This window comes from Lissotriton vulgaris, chromosome 6 (assembly GCF_964263255.1).
Source record: "Lissotriton vulgaris chromosome 6, aLisVul1.2, whole genome shotgun sequence".
Classification (NCBI taxonomy): Eukaryota; Metazoa; Chordata; class Amphibia; order Caudata; family Salamandridae; genus Lissotriton; species Lissotriton vulgaris.
Genome location: NC_141694.1, coordinates 1,176,681,349 through 1,176,699,796, shown reverse-complemented (window position 1 = coordinate 1,176,699,796; position 18,448 = coordinate 1,176,681,349).

Genomic DNA, 18,448 nt, shown 5'->3' with positions numbered 1-18,448 from the left:
TAGTGGGGCATCGCATGACCGACCGTATGATGACCATCCCAGAAATGGCTGTAACAAATCCTCTCATGTTTGGTATCAAACATGTTGGGATGATACTCTAAAACCATAAACAGTGTGGAAGGTATGATTCCAAGCACCGGGAGAGCCCTCCGTTAGGCTCACAGTGTTACGGGTACCAGCCTTCTAGTCCCGGACAGCACAAAATGGTTGCTGCTGACCAGAGACACATTTCTGCCCTCCTGCTCCTCTGCCAAGCATGATCAGAACATTAAGGAAAAGGAACACAATTAATGGATGGAATGCAGAAAAAATTAAAAGATTCACCCCAAGTCAAAAGATCTAGGTTAAATCCATCATTCTTTTGCTCACAATGCCGCACTAGTTTAGACCTGGCCATATGCAAATCAGTCTTGACCCCGTACCTCATGGGAACAGTTCAGCCCAAATTGCCAAGCCAGGTCCTCCCTGGACCGGAAACAAGCATCCTAGGACCGGTTTCGAGGTTCCACCCCTCTTCAGCCAGGATAGCTTGGTTCCAGTGGTACAGTGAGCCCAGGACCCACGTCTGGGCATACCTGCCGCATTCAGAGCGAGAAAGAAAAAGGCACACAATTGATGGACTTAATGCAGAACAAATCAAAACATTCACCCCCAGTCAAGAGATCTGGGTAAATCCATCATTCTTTTGCTCACCATGCCACCCCTGTTTAGACCTGGCCATATGCAAATCAGTCTTGACCCTGTGCCTCATGGGAACAGTCCAGCCCGAACTGCCAAGCCAGGTCCTCCCTGGACCAGAAATAAGCACCCTAGGACCGGTTTTGAGGTTTCACCCCCTCTTCAGCCAGGATAGCTTGATTTCAGTGGCACAGTGAGCCAAGGACCCACTTCTGGGCATACCTGGTGCATTTAGGGCGAGAAAGCAAAAGGCACACAATTGACGGACGGAATGCAGAACAAATGAAAACATTCACCCCAGTCAAGAGATCTGGCTAAATCCATCATTCTGTTGCTCACCATGCCACCCCAGTTTAGGCCTGGCCATATGCAAATCAGTCTTGACCCTGTGCCTCATGGGAACAGTCCAGCCTGTTCTACCAAGCCAGCTCCACCCTGGACCGGAAACAAGCACACTAGGACTGTTATCCGGGTTTCACCCCTCTTCAGCCAGGATAGCTTAATTTCAGTGGCACGGTGAGCCCAGGACCCATGTCAGGGCATACCTTGCGCACTTAGGGCAAGAAAACAAAAGGCACACAATTGACGGACGGAATGCAGAACAAATAAAAACATTCACCCCCAGTCAAGATATCTGGGTTGAATCCATCATTCTTTTGCTCACCATTCCACCCCAGTTTAGACCTGGCCATATGCAAATCAGTATTGACCCTGTGCCTCTTGGGAACAGTCCAGCCCGAGCTGCCAAGCCAGGTCCTCCCTGGAACGGAATCAAGCATCCTAGGCTCGGTTTCGGGGTTTCACCCCTCTTCAGCCAGGATACCTTGATTCCAGTGGCACAGTGAGCCCAGGAGCCATGTCAGGGCATACCTTGCGCACTTAGGGCAAGAAAGCAAAAGGCACACAATTGATGGACGGAATGCAGAACTAATTAAAACATTCACCTCCAGTCAAGAGATCTGGGTTAAATCCATTATTCTTTTGCTCACCATGCCACCCAGTTTAGACCTGGCCATATGCAAATCAGTATTGACCCTGTGCCTCTTGGGAACAGTGCAGCCCGAGCTGCCAAGCCAGGTCCTCCCTGGACCGGAAACAAGCATCCTAGGCTCGGTTTCGGGGTTTCACCCTCTTCAGCCAGGATAGCTCGATTCCAGTGGCACAGTGAGCCCAGGACCCACGTCTGGGCACACCTGGCTCACTTAGGGCAAGAAAGCAAAAGGCACACAATTGATGGACGGATTGCAGAACAAATAAAAACATTTTCCCCCAGTCAAGAGATCTGGGTGAAATCCATCATTCTTTTGCTCACCATGCCACCCCCGTTTAGACCTGGCCATATGCATATCAGTCTTGACCCTGTGCCTCATGGGAACAGTCCAGCCCGAACTGCCAAGCCAGGTCCTCCCTGGACCAAAAACAAGCATCCTAGGACCAGTTTCGGGGTTTCACCTCTCTGCAGCAAGGATAGCTTGAATTTAGTGGCACAGTGAGCCCAGGACCCACGTCTGGGCACACCTGGCTCACTTAGGGCAAGAAAGCAAAAGGCACACAATTGACAGACGGAATGCAGAGCAAATGAAAACATTCAACCCCATTCAAGAGATCTGGGTTAAATCCATTATTCTTTTGCTCAACATGCCACCCCAGTTTAGACCTGACCATATGCAAATCAATCTTGACCCTGTGCCTCATGGGAACAGTCCAGCCCAAACTGCCAAGCCAGGTCCTTCATGGACCGGAAACAAGCATCCTAGGCCCGGTTACGGGGCCTCCCCCCTCTTCAGTCAGAATATCTTGATTCCAGTGGCACAGTCTGCCCAGGATACACGTCTGGGCATATCTGGTGCACTTAGGCGAGAAAGCAAAAGGCACACAATTGATGGATGGAATGCAGAACAAATCAAAACATTTAACCCCAGTCAAGATATCTGGGTTAAATCCATCATTCTTTTGCTCACCATTCCACCCCAGTTTGGACCCGGCCATATGCAAATCAGTCTTAAGCCTGTGCCTCTTGGGAACAGTCCAGCCCGAGCTGCCAAGCCAGGTCCTCCCTGGACCAGAAACAAGCATCCTAGGCTCGGTTTCGGGGTTTCACCCCTCTTCAGCAAGGATAGCTTGATTCCAGTGGCACAGTGAGCCCAGGAGCCATGTCAGGGCATACCTTGTGCACTTAGTGCGAGAAAGCAAAAGGCACAAAATTGATGGACGGAATGCAGAACAAATTAAAACATTCACCTCCAGTCAAGAGATCTGGGTTAAATCCATTATTCTTTTGCTCACCATACCACCCCAGTTTAGACCTGGCCATATGCAAATCAGTATTGACCCTGTGCCTCTTGGGAACAGTCCAGCCCGAGCAGCCAAGCCAGGTCCTCACTGGACCGGAAACAAGCATCATAGGCTCGGTTTCGGGGTTTCACCCTCTTCAGCCAGGATAGCTTGATTCCAATGGCACAGTGAGCCCAGAAGCAATGTCAGGGCATACCTGGCGCACTTAGGGCGAGAAAGCAAAAGGCACACAATTGATGAATGAAATGCAGAACAAATCAAAACATTTAACCCCAGTCATGATATCTGGGTTAAATCCATCATTCTTTTGCTCACCATGCCACCCCAGTTTAGACCGGGCCATGTGCAAATCAGTATTGACCCTGTGCCTCTTGGTACAGTCCAGCCCGAGCTGCCAAGCCAGGTCCTCCCTGGACCGGAAACAAGCATCCTAGGCTCGGTTTCAGGGTTTCACCCTCTTCAGCCAGGATAGCTTGCTTCCAGTGGCACAGTGAGCCCAGCACCCACATCTGGGCACACCTGCCTCACTTAGGGCAAGAAAGCAAAAGGCACACAATTGATGGATGGAATGCAGAACAAATAAAAACATTCTCCTCCAGTCAAGAGATCTGGGTAAAATCCATCATTCTTTTGCTCACCATGCCACCCCAATTTAGACCTGGCCATGTGCATATCAGTCTTGACCCTGTGCCTCATGGGAACAGTCCAACCCGAACTGCCAAGCCAGGTCCTCCCTTGACCAAAAACAAGCATCCTAGGACCAGTTTCGGGGTTTCACCTCTCTGCAGCCAGAATAGCTTGAATTTAGTGGCACAGTGAGCCCAGGACCCACGTCTGGGCATACCTTGCGCACTTAGGGCGAGAAAACAAAAGGCACACAATTGACGGACGGAATGCAGAGCAAATGAAAACATTCACCCCCATTCAAGAGATCTGGGTTAAATCCATTATTATTTTGCTCAACATGCCACCCCAGTTTAGACCTGACCATATGCAAATCAGTCTTGACCCTGTGCCTCATGGGAACCGTCCAGCCCAAACTGCCAAGCCAGGTCCTTCATGGACCGGAAACAAGCATCCTAGGCCCGGTTACGGGGCCTCCCCCCTCTTCAGTCGGAATATCTTGATTCCAGTGGCACAGTCTGCCCAGGATACACGTCTGGGCATATCTGGCGCACTTAGGCGGGAAAGCAAAAGGCACACAATGATGGATGGAATGCAGAACAAATCAAAACATTTAACCCCAGTCAAGATATCTGGGTTAAATCCATCGTTCTTTTGCTCACCATTCCACCCCAGTTTGGACCCGGCCATATGCAAATCAGTCTTAACCCTGTGCCTCTTGGGAACAGTCCAGCCTGAGCTGCCAAGCCAGGTCCTCCCTGGACCAGAAACAAGCATCCTAGGCTCGGTTTCGGGGTTTCACCCCTCTTCAGCAAGGATAGCTTGATTCCAGTGGCACAGTGAGCCCAGGAGCCATGTCAGGGCATACCTTGTGCACTTAGGGCGAGAAATCAAAAGGCACAAAATTGATGGACGGAATGCAGAACAAATAAAAACATTCACCCCCAGTCATGATATCTGGGTTAAATCCATCATTCTTTTGCTCACCATGCCACCCCAGTTTAGACCTGGCCATATGCAAATCAGTATTGACCCTGTGCCTCTTGGGAACAGTCCAGCCCGAGCTGCCAAGCCAGGTCCTCCCTGGACCGGAAACAAGCATCCTAGGCTCGGTTTCAGGGTTTCACCCTCTTCAGCCAGGATAGCTTGCTTCCAGTGGCACAGTGAGCCCAGGACCCACATCTGGGCACACCTGCCTCACTTAGGGCAAGAAAGCAAAAGGCACACAATTGATGGACGGAATGCAGAACAAATAAAAACATTCTCCTCCAGTCAAGAGATCTGGGTAAAATCCATCATTCTTTTGCTCACCATGCCACCCCAGTTTAGACCTGGCCATGTGCATATCAGTCTTGACCCTGTGCCTCATGGGAACAGTCCAACCCGAACTGCCAAGCCAGGTCCTCCGTTGACCAAAAACAAGCATCCTAGGACCAGTTTCGGGGTTTCACCTCTCTGCAGCCAGGATAGCTTGAATTTAGTGGCACAGTGAGCCCAGGACCCACGTCTGGGCATACCTTGCGCACTTAGGGCGAGAAAACAAAAGGCACACAATTGACGGACGGAATGCAGAGCAAATGAAAACATTCACCCCCATTCAAGAGATCTGGGTTAAATCCATTATTCTTTTGCTCAACATGCCACCCCAGTTTAGACCTGACCATATGCAAATCAGTCTTGACCCTGTGCCTCATGGGAACCGTCCAGCCCAAACTGCCAAGCCAGGTCCTTCATGGACCGGAAACAAGCATCCTAGGCCCGGTTACGGGGCCTCCCCCCTCTTCAGTCAGAATATCTTGATTCCAGTGGCACAGTCTGCCCAGGATACACGTCTGGGCATATCTGGCGCACTTAGGCGGGAAAGCAAAAGGCACACAATGATGGATGGAATGCAGAACAAATCAAAACATTTAACCCCAGTCAAGATATCTGGGTTAAATCCATCGTTCTTTTGCTCACCATTCCACCCCAGTTTGGACCCGGCCATATGCAAATCAGTCTTAACCCTGTGCCTCTTGAGAACAGTCCAGCCTGAGCTGCCAAGCCAGGTCCTCCCTGGACCAGAAACAAGCATCCTAGGCTCGGTTTCGGGGTTTCACCCCTCTTCAGCAAGGATAGCTTGATTCCAGTGGCACAGTGAGCCCAGGAGCCATGTCAGGGCATACCTTGTGCACTTAGGGCGAGAAAGCAAAAGGCACAAAATTGATGGACGGAATGCAGAACAAATTAAAACATTCACCTCCAGTCAAGAGATCTGGGTTAAATCCATTATTCTTTTGCTCACCATGCCACCCCAGTTTAGACCTGGCCATATGCAAATCAGTATTGACCCTGTGCCTCTTGGGAATAGTCCAGCCCGAGCAGCCAAGCCAGGTCCTCACTTGACCGGAAACAAGCATCATAGGCTCGGTTTCGGGGTTTCACCCTCTTCAGCCAGGATAGCTTGATTCCAATGGCACAGTGAGCCCAGAAGTCATGTCAGGGAATACCTGGCGCACTTAGGGCGAGAAAGCAAAAGGCACACAATTGATGAATGAAATGCAGAACAAATCAAAACATTTAACCCCAGTCATGATATCTGGGTTAAATCCATCATTCTTTTGCTCACCATGCCACCCCAGTTTAGACCTGGCCATATGCAAATCAGTATTGACCCTGTGCCTCTTGGGAACAGTCCAGCCTGAGCTGCCAAGCCAGGTCCTCCCTGGACCGGAAACAAGCATCCTAGGCTCGGTTTCGGGGTTTCACCCTCTTCAGCCAGGATAGCTTGATTCCAGTGGCACAGTGAGCCCAGGACCCACATCTGAGCACGCCTGCCTCACTTAGGGCAAGAAAGCAAAAGGCACACAATTGATGGACGGAATGCAGAACAAATAAAAACATTCTCCCCCAGTCAAGAGATCTGGGTGAAATCCAACATTCTTTTGCTCACCATGCCATCCCAGTTTACACCTGGCCATATGTAAATCAGTCTTGACCCTGTGCCTCATAGGAACAGTCCAGCCCGAACTGCCAAGCAAGGTCCTCCCTGGACCGGAAACAAGCATCCTAAGACCGGTTTCGGGGTTTCACCCCTCGTTAACCAGGATAGCTTAATTGCAGTGGCACAGTGAGCCCAGGACCCATGTCTGGGCATACCTGGTGCACTTAGGGCGAGAAAGCAAAAGACACACAATTGAAATTCAGAACAAATCAAAACATTCACTTCCAGTCAAAAGATCTGGGTTAAATCCATCATTCTTTTGCTCACCAATCTGCTCCAGTTTAGACCTGGCCATATGCAAATCAGTCTTGACCCTGTGCCCCATGGAAACAGTCCAGCCCGAACTGCTAAGCCAGCTCCTCCCTGGACTGGAAACAGGTATCCTTGGACAGGTTTCGGGGTTTCATACCTCTTCATCCAGGATAGCTTGATTCCAATGGCACAGTGAGCCCAGCACCCACATCTGGGCATACCTGGCTCACTTTATTTATTTATTTTATTTATTTCTGGTATTTATAGAGCGCAGCATTTATCCCAAGGGATATCAAGGCGCTAAAAAAGAAAAGACTGCTGAGGTTTATGCGGGAGGGGTTAGTATTTGGGAAAGAGGTGTGTTTTGAGTTTTTTCCGGAATGAAAGAAGGTTTACAGTATGTCTCAGGTCAATCGGTAATTCATTCCATCGTTTGGCCGCCAGGTGGGAGAAGGCCCGTCCTCCTGTCCTTGTTTTATAGATGCGCTTAGGTTTTGCTAGGGCTGAGTTAGTGGATCGTAAGTTCCTGTTTGGAGTATAAAATTCAATTTTCCCTTGCAGGATTGTAGGGCCTGTTTTGTGGAGGGCTTTGTGCGCATGATAAAGTAGTTTGAATGTGGCACGCTGGCGCATCGGCAGCCAATGGAGTTGTTTTAGGCATGCTGATGCCGAGTCACGTTTGCCTTTGTTGCATACCAGTTTGGCAGCCTGGTTTTGCAGAACCTGTAGGCGGGAGAATAGCTGCTCGTTCATTCCTTCGAATAGAGCATTGCCATAATCCAGGCGGCTGACTAGGAGGGCCTGGGTAATCGTACGACGACAGTCGAGTGGAATCCAGGTGAAAATCTTAGCGAGGAGTTTCAGGATTGCAAATCCCTTACCCCACAGTGTGCGTACATGATCTTTCATAGATAGTGCGTCATCCATCATGATGCCTAGGTTTCTGGCGTATTGTTTCGGGGTCGGGGCTGTTCCCAGTCACTGAAGGGGAGAAAGCAAAAGGAACACAATTGATGGACGTAATGCAGAACAAATGAAAACAATTCCCCCAAGTCCAGAGATCTGGGTTAAATTCATCATTCTTTTGCTCATCAAGCCACCCTAGTTTAAACCTGGCCATATGCAAATCACTCTTTACCCAGTGCCTCATGGGACCAGTCCAGCCTGAACTGCCAAGCCAGGTCCTCCCTGGACCGGAAACAATCATCCTAGGGCCGATTTCGGGGTTTCACCTCTCTTCAGACAGGATAGCTTGACTCCAGTGGCATGGAGAGCACGGGACCCACGTCTGGGCATACCCGTCCCACTCGGGTGACAAATGCAAAAAGAACAATTGATGGACAGAATGCAGAACAATGTCATACATTCACCCCAGTACAGAGATCTGGGCCTAAATCCATTGTGTTTTTGCTCACCATACCATTCCAGTTTGGAGCCAGCCATATGCAAATCAGTCTTGACCTTTTAACCAATGGGAACAGTCCAGCCTGAACTGCCAAGCCAGGTCCTCCCTGGTCTGCAAACATCTATCCTGTGGAACTCAGCTGTTTTTTTTGTGTCTTGATTTCCGCGGAGTGAAACTCCAGGAACCATTTCCAGGCCTGATTTTAAGTGAATTTATTCATCTTAGACCCTGTTCACTTCATAAAAACAGTCACCAAAGCACAGTCTCCTGTTGTAATTCTCACATATAACAATGTGAATGTAGTACCATAGGAACATTGCAATGGAATACCAGGGACTTCTGGTAGCATGGATATGTTGTATGTAAACAATGTTCAACTCAGGATTACCGCCATGTCACAACAACACATACATACAAGTTTCTGGACTGAGATCATATTTATTCCATTGTTCAAATCATAGGCTGACATGATGTCAGACACATAGCAAATAATACATGACTCAGATATTCTGGGTCAGTGATCACATAATCAGTTGCAGACTTTCAAAACATGGAGGAAGGGATACACCGGGCAATATACCACACGATAGGCAACGATCCAGAGAAACCTGAAAATTATCGGCCTATCTCCTTGCTCCCGTGGCCGACCAAAGTATTGGAGGCCCATGTCAACAAAGTTCTTTCGGCCCACCTCATCCATGCTAACATCTTGGATCCCACCCAGAACGGGTTCCGTGCTGGGCACAGCACGGAGACCGCCCTTCTCTCCATGGCTGAACATCTTCGCATGGTGATGGATGCGGGGCAGACAGCGGCGCTCGTTTTACTAGATCTGAGCGCCGCGTTTGACACTGTCTCGCATCCTATCCTATTGCATCGCCTCGAGGAGATTGGGCTGAGTGGTCTGGCCCTCCAGTGGTTCCGGTCCTTCCTAGACGATTGTTTCTTTAGCGTTGCTATCCCACCGTTCCAGTCCCAATTCCATCCTTTGAAACAGGGGGTGCCGCAAGGCTCCTCGCTGAGTCCCATGTTGTTCAATCTTTACGTGAGACCGCTGGCTGAGGTCGTCAAGCAATGGGGCATGACCATGGTCTCATATGCCGACGACACTCAGCTAGCGGTTACGATCAGCGGGGATGCAGACCGGGATGCCCCCAGGTTTCAGAGTGGACTTAGGGCGGTGGCGAGCTGGATGAAAAACAACTGTCTCCAGCTCAACGCAAAGAAAAAGGAGATCATGATCGTCGGTAGGAGGTCGGAACTATGGGGGGACAGATGGTGGCCTGCGGAGCTGGGGCCGGCCCCCATTCCGGTCACAGAATTAAAGAACCTTGGAGTATGGATGGATCCCTCCCTCAGCTTTGTGTGCCATACGTAGAGAACCGCGGCCTGTTGCTTTGGCATACTACGGTCGCTGCGTCCCATCTTGAAGTTCTTTGACCATCGCACCAGGCAGCTGATAGTCCAGGCTACAGTGTTATCTCGCCTGGACTATGCCAGCTCGCTTCTGGTAGGGGCTAATGTGGCGGAGGTTACCCGCCTCCAACACGTTCAGAACGCCGCGGCGAGAGCCATTGTTGGCTTACCCCGAACATGTTCCGTCTCCGGCACTTTGCACTGGTTGCCTATCAGGGCAAGAATCCAGTTTAAAGTGCTGTGTATGGCGTTCAAGATTTTGAGGGGTGGGAGTCCTCAAATTCTTGCGAACCTTTTGTCTTGGTAAGTGCCTGCCCGGTCCCTGAGATCTTTGGGTCAAGCTCTTACGGTGATCCCCCGATACAGGCTGTGTCGGGTCAGCGGCCGCTCTTTCCGGGTCAGAGCGGCGGAGCTTTGGAATTCTCTTCCTGTTGAGATGCGGTTGCTTGATGATCTTTTAGCTTTCCGTAAAGCTTTAAAAACCTTGTTGTTTGAAAAAATTGCCTTTGTCTGCTTTTCTGTTATGTTCCCTGTAGGTGTTGCTTATTTCTTGCCATGCGCCAGGACGCCCCTTAGCTGGGGCAGCTGTGCGCAATACAAAAGTTCGTAACATAACATAACATAACATAAATTAGTTCTACATCATCAGCTGGAGCGATATTGCCTACCTCACAAAAGTCCACACCAAATAAAGAAATAAACAGATACATGTCAGTACAACAGTGTCTGAGCACAGGGTCATTTCAATCCAGTGTTGCTTGCATCTGGTGGAATGGGATTGGCGTCATTACAACGCATGCTTTTACATCGCATGCCTTTACAACGCGGTTTTTACCACGCAGTCCATTACAACGCATAATGCTTTTAGGCGCTGGATAGTGAATTATTTAATTTACTATTCCAACTCCAGTCCCCGTGGATAGCAGGGAAGGTGTTGGATAGTAAATTAAATATATTCCCTATCCTAGAGCGCCCCCCAGCGCAATGCATTGTAATGGTATGCGTTGTAATGGTTGCGATGTAATGGTAGTGCGTTGTAAAAAATGCGTTGTAAGTGATGCTCCCCGGTGGAATGTCACATGAAAATGTCATTGATATGCTACAAGCACTTTGGCCTACAATGAGGAAACACATCAACAAATACATCCAGAGCATATACAATGAGGAAATAGCCAATGTGAAGGCATGATAGCATGAATTGGGCACAGCATTGTTTTGGATCACATGATGGCACACATATTGTATTAGGACCAACGCACCACAAGGAGCAAGTCTACTGGAAGCGAGGTAACTTCCAATCTATCGCTGTGCAAGCTCTCTTGGTACCAGCTTTGTAAAGCCAAACTCTCTGACATACATTTCCATGACCAACCCATCTGAACAGCATCATATACCGATTAATGTCACAACTCTGAAATGTCCAGATGAAGATGAGATGGTGAAGGTACCTAAAACAAATCAACACAGAGAGATTAGCTAAGAAAACATACATATTACACACATCATATTGTCAACTTCTATAGAACACAGTCCAAGAAAACATTTATGGAGGAACAAAGCTAAACTTACAATACAAACACCTTTTCTCAGATATTTCCGGACCCATATATTTCTAGTATGTAGTATTAACATCCTCCTTAGAACATCACAACACGAGTTGTAACAATAGTTAAAGTTGTCACATCTCACACCATACTTACACTAAGGAGAAGAAGTTTTGGATAAGATCTTGACCCAAGTCAGCTCCTTCTGGTTCACCACTATCATCATCTTTATGTGGCACTTCACAGTCCCCACCCAATAGGTCTTCATGGTCTGTATCCTCCGCGATGTAAGGTATGTTCCATCACAGGGTTAGTTTGGGGAGTATGCAGTAGGCCACGTGATCTTCCACACTTTCCTGGGTAAGTAGAGGAAGGCTCCCCCAGTACTGTCCAGACTTCTGAATCTGGCTTTCAGGAGCCTAAAACCCTGCTCCACTGGCCTCCGTGTTCTTCCATGGGCCTTATTGAAACAGACTTCCCCAGGAGTTGTAGATTCCTCAGTGGTGCCAACAGCCATGGCTGGTTGGGAACCGCTGAGTCTCCTAGATGGATGCCAGACGGAAGGGCAACATTTAGTTACACACTTTCAGATCATACTACCTGACATTCCCCACACAAAGTTAGGACAGATCACACTTAGCTACAAGCTAGACCCTCTCCGGTAGAAGTTGCAACATCAGCTGGGGTATGGTGCTGATCCGCAGTATAAAGGAATAATGTGCAGCTCAAGGAAACTGGGCACAAATGTTTGAGATGTACAAATATGGAAAGCAGACAACTTGCACTTCAATAGAATGGAAGTGCTTCCTGTTCAGGTAGACTAGCTCCCTGTTGTGTGGAGGCACTAAGGCAATATGGGTGCCATCAATAGATCCAATTACATGTGGTATATGACCAAATCCATAGAAATCCTTTTTCACAGTGGCTAAATCCTCACGTCTGGGGATCTGGATGTAGCTGCCCAGTGCCTCAAAGTGCTGCTAGCACCACTGTGAGTTCCCAACTGAACATAGGTTGTGACATTCCACCAGAAATAGCAAGAGTGAATCGAAATGAGCCTGTGGCCAAAAATGCAAAACATATATGAGTGTAACTAGTGGTGGTATTGATGTAGGATTATTTATGTGAAGTAGGAGGTCAGGCTCCAACTGATCTGATTATATACATCCAGGATTGGTTGCCTATTCAAATGGACCTTCTGGATATGTAGTAACACAAAAATGTATTTTGGTCACAGTGTGCAGCGTAACATATATAAAGGGCAAGGTTGAAGTCATGTGTCTGAACATCAATGCTTCATGTAGCAGCTCACATTTTACATCATCATAATTAAATCTTGAACATCCACATTTCATCCCCAAGTTGGCCTTCACAGGTCTGTAACATGACTGTGCACATAATCAATTCAGAGAATTTAAATTGCTATATTGTGAGGATAGCATAACATGTCATGTGAAAACGCCGCCAACCGTGGTGTACAGTGCGCGTGCATATAAAGCCTATGTTTAGTTTTCCCAACCGCTAACATGGCGGGTGCCTGAGCTCGTTAATAGAACATGTCGAACATACGCCACCAGCAGTAGTCATCCGCTCAGTGGGCGGTTGCCTGCGGGCGGTAATAACCATAGGCTAACGGTGGGGTTAATGATAGTCACAGCCCACTGGCTGTGTGTACCGATACTGATGACCGCCTATGTGGCATAAATGAATGTGCTGGTTTGAAATAATCCCACTTGCCTCTTGACACTGCTGCTATCAACATCTCTTCTACTTTAGCTGCTATTTGCCACCTCTGGGAGCAATCATGGCACAAACTAGAGGGGATAGGGCCTATATCTTCACTCCACAGGACTTGAATGCCCTGGTAGATGCGGTCCTCAGGCTACAAGTGTCAGAGTTTAAGTATTATGTTGCTTGTATACATTGTCTGGCCGTTACACAGGGCACAAATTTAATGGATTATGTGGCTCTGGACTTTATGGAGAGAAGGCCAACAAATGAATGGGAGATAAGGGTAATTTGTACTCTTATCACATGCATATCTCAATTCAGGGCTCAAGTTCATAGTAGCTACAATGAGTTCTCAAATCACATCATGGTATATGTGCATTCTTCTGTATAGGGTTCACACCATGAGACATGTCTGTATACTCTTAGAAGCATTTGAGGATTATGTTAGCCAAGTGTACCATCCCACTGATCACTAAGCCCACATCAGTCTTCGTAAAACAGTTGTTTGGGAGATAGCTATACCGCACAGACTCCTTCAGGTTGTCAAACAGCAATATGTTCACATATGGAATGGCCAGAAGTTTGACTTTTCTGTATTGAATTGGTAGAAATGTGAGGTTCATGGGGTTTAAGTAGTCTCAGCCCGCAGGGAGCAAGGCCTGGCATTCCTATGGGGGCATTTTGGGCCATGGCCCAGCCTGGGTCAGAGTTACTGTGGCTGGAGAACTGATAAACAGAGTAATATCCCTGTAGTCCTGCTGATCTATGGATGTTCCCAGAGGGAATTACCTGTCACACTAGTAGCCCTGATAGATGTTATATGCATAATATGAGCCATGGCAACTGAGGTGACCCCCTGACCTGATACTTCTTTTCATTGTCCCACAGTTGCAATGAGTGTTTCTCACTAATAACTGTCCCCATACACACACAGGTCTGTTGACATATTTTCTAATGCTGTTGCTTCCACTGTACAGCCATATTACACATCTGAGACATGAACAGTGTAGATAGTGCATTACGTTTGAAGAGATTTAGAAATGTGAATCATCTCATGGTTACAATAGTCCCGATCACAAACACATGCAATGGTATGTTGATTGCCATCCCTCTCACAGTGCCTCAGGTGGCAAACGGGGTGTCATGTGATGGCAGTACAAACAATACAAACTTCTGTTGACTTACAAGGATACTCAATAAGTAGTCCACATGTCCACACAACCCACAGCTAGGTACCTCTCAGTGTCACTCATACCGGCCCTTACCTTGTGGTTTTAGTCTTAGGATGTTGTGTATACTATGGTACTTGCCTCTATGGACCATATGCATCAATGAAATGGGTTGGGCAGAAAAGATGTATGGACAGTAATGCATAGGTAGTTTACCTTTCAGAAGGTCCAAATCGTGTGTTGAGTGTCATGGTACCTCACATCACATTCCATGTAGGATTGACCTGGCCTACATGATGTTAGTGGGCCAGCTCAGTCTATTTAGATCATGACTATGGTTGAGGTTAGTAATCAGAATACCACAAAAGTGTGTACCTATGCTTTAGTTGTGCTTAGCATATGACATGGACACATGTAATATGTTGACTCTTGATGAAGGCTTGTGCTAAATGTCAACATAATGTGTATCAAGCTGACAGTTATCCTCAAACTTCCAGTTACAATCTACATCTGTTGCAGCCATTTGGAGAGCCCTCCCCCTGATAGTGTGGACTCTCAGGGTCTACAACCGGTATCATGTCCATTGCAGGAAGAGGAGTGAGGACCTGTGGCAATCGACCCGAAAGATCATGGTGGTCTAGCTGGAGAAGTCCACCCAACGTAGAAGGGGTGCACGCCAGACCCTGACCCCCACTGATAGCCCACATACGGGCAGTGGCTTTTCCGGACCTTGATGGGTCATTGAGAACCCAACAGTAGCAACAAAGGGGTGAGAACAGTCCAGAATCATAAATGTCATAATGCCAACTTTGAGTGTTACAGAAATGCATTACACCAACCATATTGGTGGTGGCTCATGAGCTACTGGATGAAGCAATAAGCGCTATATATCACAGATATGTAAACACCAAAGAAGCTGGCCAACTGACAAAGACATGCCATAATCAATGTATCAAAACATATCAAAATGTATTAGTGATTAATTTACATTATAATTTATTAAATAGGGAATTAATAAATACAGATCAAACACATGCCTGCCCACGCTCACTCACACTTTCCCACAAGCATACTCATACCCACAGATACTCACGCGTCCTGAAAATCAGGATTCCAGTCATTCTCAAAATAACAACAGAAACACAATAACTAATGGACTAAAGCAGTGGTTCCCAAACTGTGGTCCATGAACCCCCAGGGGTCCTTGACAGATTCCCAGGAGGTCCGCAGGCATCAGTTGTAAAAGCACTGCAAGGTTTCTTGTATAATCAGCTGGCTTATAGCAACAATAAAAGTGTCAAGATAACTCTGGTGATATATGTACTTTCTGGAGAGAGATGGGAGTTTTGTCCAGGGGCAGCATTGAGTCATCTAAGGTAGTGTAGTGGGTGAACATGCCTGCTGCAAAGAAAGTGTACCATGCATTTCATAAACAATATTTTATGTGCATAGCTCAGTGGTTAACTCCTTGTGTCATTGAGATTCTGTTGACACTGTGAAGGTCATAAGTTACACTCGTAATCTAGCATAGTGTGCTTCTGCACTGCCATCAAACAGCTGCATGCAAATTGCATGGTATAAGTTAGTAAGTTATGTTTTTCCCCAGTCTTTCATTATCCTGGTGCTGCTAAAAAAAGGTTTGTTTAGGTATAAATACATTATTTTTATTTAAAGTCCATGCTAAACTCTGTATTATATTCTGAATCCTGAGTTTGTACTTCTCCAGATCAAGCACTCTTAACGAAAGCCTACCAGTATGTATAACATGTGAATCATACACCTTGAAGTCCTCTTTACCTTATATAACTTTCTCTATACACTGATTTACACACACATGATTCATTCTTTGTTTATGTATGTGATGAAAAGTGTAATGACACCCTACACTGGTGTGAGAGGTGCTATGAAACAAATGAAATACATTTGACAGAGGGGCTATGGAGAGATAAGCCCCTCTGGAGGGTGATTGTGAGGGAATCATTGAAGAGCCCCAACAAAGATTGTCATATTGTGGTGCACAGTAAGGTCATCATTTACTATGCTTTGAAAGCTAATACAATTCAATATATAATGACAAATATGTTGTAAAATGTACCCTTTTTCCCTAATGTTCTTGGGGGGAGGGGCCCCATAAAGCCCCCTTTGTAATGGCCAGGCTCACTCACTGCACTTTGTGTGCACCGTATGGGGACTGATCTGACAACATTTGCCATGGCTGCTTTGGGTTTCCACTCTGGCCATGTCAGGAGTAGGAGCCTTATAACACAAAATAAAACCAAATATTGAAAAGTTAGTCACCAAGATGTAGCACCAACTTTCCCATTAATATGTTGTGATTTTTGTAATGTTTTTAAATTTAAACTCTTTAGTCATTCGAGTATTTGTTTGCTGTGCACTTCTTTGTGTATTTTCTTGCGAATGACTGTGTAAATGTTTGAAATTTAAATGGTACAAATTGCTTGGGGGTCTTCGGCTTCCAGTAGTGACAAAATGGGGGTCCTCAGGTGTCAAAAGTTTGGGTACCACTGGACTGAAGTACACAACTAATAATGACATTGGTGATGGTATTTGGGGAAAACACAGATAAGTTTTTCAGAATGACACAGTACACATAACCAGCCTTCAAATGCAGATCAACATATTGAAATAAACAGAGTAAATCATGTACTTTATGTGGTCCACAAGAGAGTTGTAACGCCAACTCGCGTTTTGGTGTTTGACCCCTATGTGCGTCTCACCTTCCTCAGGGCGAATGTATTTAGGGGAGTGGCTGCGGGGCGTGCATGGGCTTCTGACCATGCTGATAGATAACAGCAATCCAACAGTTTTCCAGGAGCAGATATAAAAGATAAAAAAGATCCGCACTGGGACTGCGAGATGTAGACAAAGTTTAATGAATCAATGAAGGCCACGAGATAATGGTTAAAACTTTGAGCAAGGAAATTAAGTGGGATGCCTGTAAAAGCTCCAGACTGCTTCACGGAGTCAGGAAGAGCCTATTTAGGGAGAGCGGCTCGCTGGAAGAATAGGCAGTCCAACTCCGGATCAAAAAAATCATAGGTCGGTAAAGATGCAGTGTAGGTAGTGAAATCGTGGTGCGTGCTCCTTCGTCTCTGCACAAAGCAGTCCGCTGGAATGGGGGCCGGTCGGGTGCTGGATCAGCAGGGCACAAGATGAATCATTGTTAGTGTAAGTGTGGTAGTAGATACATGCTGCTGTGCTGTACCTGTTGTCTTTCTGACTTGGAAGACAGTAGAGTCTTCTCCACATCCAGTTCTCTCCTTTTGAGCCTGGCTGATTGAAGTGAGTAATCATCTCATGTTCTCAGTAATTCTGGGTGACAATTGTACCACACAGGCAACTGGTCTTGCTTGGGTGTGGAGTAATGTACCCTCACTACTGTCTCTCATTTGATAGTGGCCCTATTGCATGTTAGATGAAATTGAGTTAACAGTAAATGCAGTGACTTTACAAAAGTTTCCATTGGTAAGTACTGGCTATACAGTAAAGTGAGAGTGCAAACATCACTGGTGCCATCAGCATTAGTGCCTACCTGTTGGCCAGTGTGCATTTGGCAGTTGATGTTTCATCTGCAATAGTGTTTCAATACACTCATTCTCTGACTGGTGACTTGCATGTGGGAGTGAGATTTAGAACTGTGGGAATCCTATGTCCACACTGATCATTACAAGGCAATCGGAATATGCATTACCAAAGAGTGGTGTGATGTGCGTGCCTACTGGGAATCTAGTGATCCCACATCTTCATGTCATAGATGTCCAGGGACACCCAAAACCTTCAAAGGTGTACTGGCTTGTGGATATACAATCTATGACTGGCGTCATCACCTGCACCAAGCAGGACTGGGGTTGTTTATATGGCTATATGGAGTGTTGCGCTTTGTGAATTCATAGTACTATCTAGCAAATGTTTGAACCTCAATGTTTTCACAGATTTGTATCTGTTAAATGACATGGGAACAGCTTTCTTCGGACTTTTCAGTTAGTGGACATATGATGTAATTTGGAGTGCAAGTGTCATCAGTGTGTAATTAGCATTTGCATGTGACATGATGTCTACCACAACATTAATTGATGGTACACTGGTGTTCAACTTGATCTTCATGACATCATGATGAGTTATGAGTAATAGTTAGATTTTTTTATTTAGGCCTTGTGTAAATCTCACACTCAGATACATCCCATTTGGTTGCATCTCTTTACAATGGTATACTACAAGTGTCAAAGTGTGCAAGGTGAGCAACTAATCTAGTATGGACATAAAGATGAAGTGTATACAATTCTGTCAATGTACTTGGGCCTGTCTGGGGTTATGACATGAGTGGACCCAA